This window comes from Cydia splendana, chromosome 13 (genome assembly GCF_910591565.1).
Source record: "Cydia splendana chromosome 13, ilCydSple1.2, whole genome shotgun sequence".
NCBI lineage: Eukaryota > Metazoa > Arthropoda > Insecta > Lepidoptera > Tortricidae > Cydia > Cydia splendana.
The window spans coordinates 96,196-97,668 of NC_085972.1; positions in this window are offsets into that span (position 1 = coordinate 96,196).

Below are 1,473 nucleotides of genomic sequence, written 5' to 3' on the forward strand. Positions count from 1 at the left end.
AGTCAATACGAAAATGAAATGTTGTGTGTCTTTATAATAAGTGCTTATGCGACAGATTTCAGGGGAGCACAACATTTTGCCGCCTATTCAGGAATATTTTCAGAGGCGCTTTTAATGACCCATTAAATGGTACACCTCATGCAGACATCTTTGAAATGAGGTCACAGCGTTTCAAGGACAAGTTTAATATCATGTTTTACGTTTTATTATGTTTTACGTTATTTTTACAGGCGCGTGTTATAACTATTGATAAAATGTTAGACGCAGGTACAAGAGTTTTTTTTACAAAGATGAGAGTACCTACCTAAGCTATAGTAATATGTACCTATTACTATTATGTTCTTGTTATAAAGACTGTGGTTGGTAAATGTAATTTCCCATACTACTACTACCCATATAAACTTATATGCAAAGGGATACATTGGTCTGATCTTCTTTGCGATTGTACTTGTAAGACATTATTCAATTCCTGTAATGATAAGGCTAACTTAGAATAGGTACGTGTCACTATTATCATTATGAGGTCTTGTGCTTACATTTTGACACATGATTCACGCGATCCCTATTGGCCCTATTATAATAATAATATAGCCTTTTATTCAGATCCACTTAACCTAATAACATTAAACTGATTCAAACAAAAGATAATATAAACATAAAAACTTATTCTAGTATTTGCTTCTTGCTTATTCTTTGTAGATCTGTTTGCCAATCGGCAAAGGCTTCCTCCAACCTTTTCCATTCCGATCTATCTCGGATAGGATATTGGCCCTATTACACGAGAGGAATAAAAGCATCTTCAACAGAACCTTAAATTAAAATAGATGCTATTAATGATAAGTCAAGGGCTCAAGGGGTGCAATGGTTGTCGACTCGCGATCCCTGTGCGGTAATAGGTGGTAATAGCAGAGCGCGCGCGCAATTATGAACACACACATTATGAAATAGTCTAATCACCGCCTTGCTTTCGGGCCCGCTAAACACGGCCCACGAAACGCAACCCAGTGTTTACTGGTGATTGATTTAATTACTGGGTAGTAGATACCTACTGTGTTAGGGTTCCTCATACAATGTCATAAATAGCTTTAACATATGTTTTAACTTGATTTGACTCATATTAGAAGGCATTTTTTTGTGTTTATCTAAGTAGGTAGATATATGTACCTAATAGGTAAGTGGAAATAATATGTCCTATTTCATTAAAATGGTCTATAGTTTAAACGACTTGGATATTAGGTTGTCGTAATTGTAAAGGCGCACCATATATAAAAATTGCCAGTTGAATTTGAAATCAATAGTGAAGGATTAGGTAGGGTTGAATTTATTTTACTTAGAAATCGAACGAAACAAAACAAATGCAACTCTATTCCAATTTGAAATGGTTTAAATAACATTGAAGTAATAATTAGTAGGTACCTACTTTGGGTAGGACCGTACTTACGAAGTTCACTTAAGTCTTAGAGGATATAACCA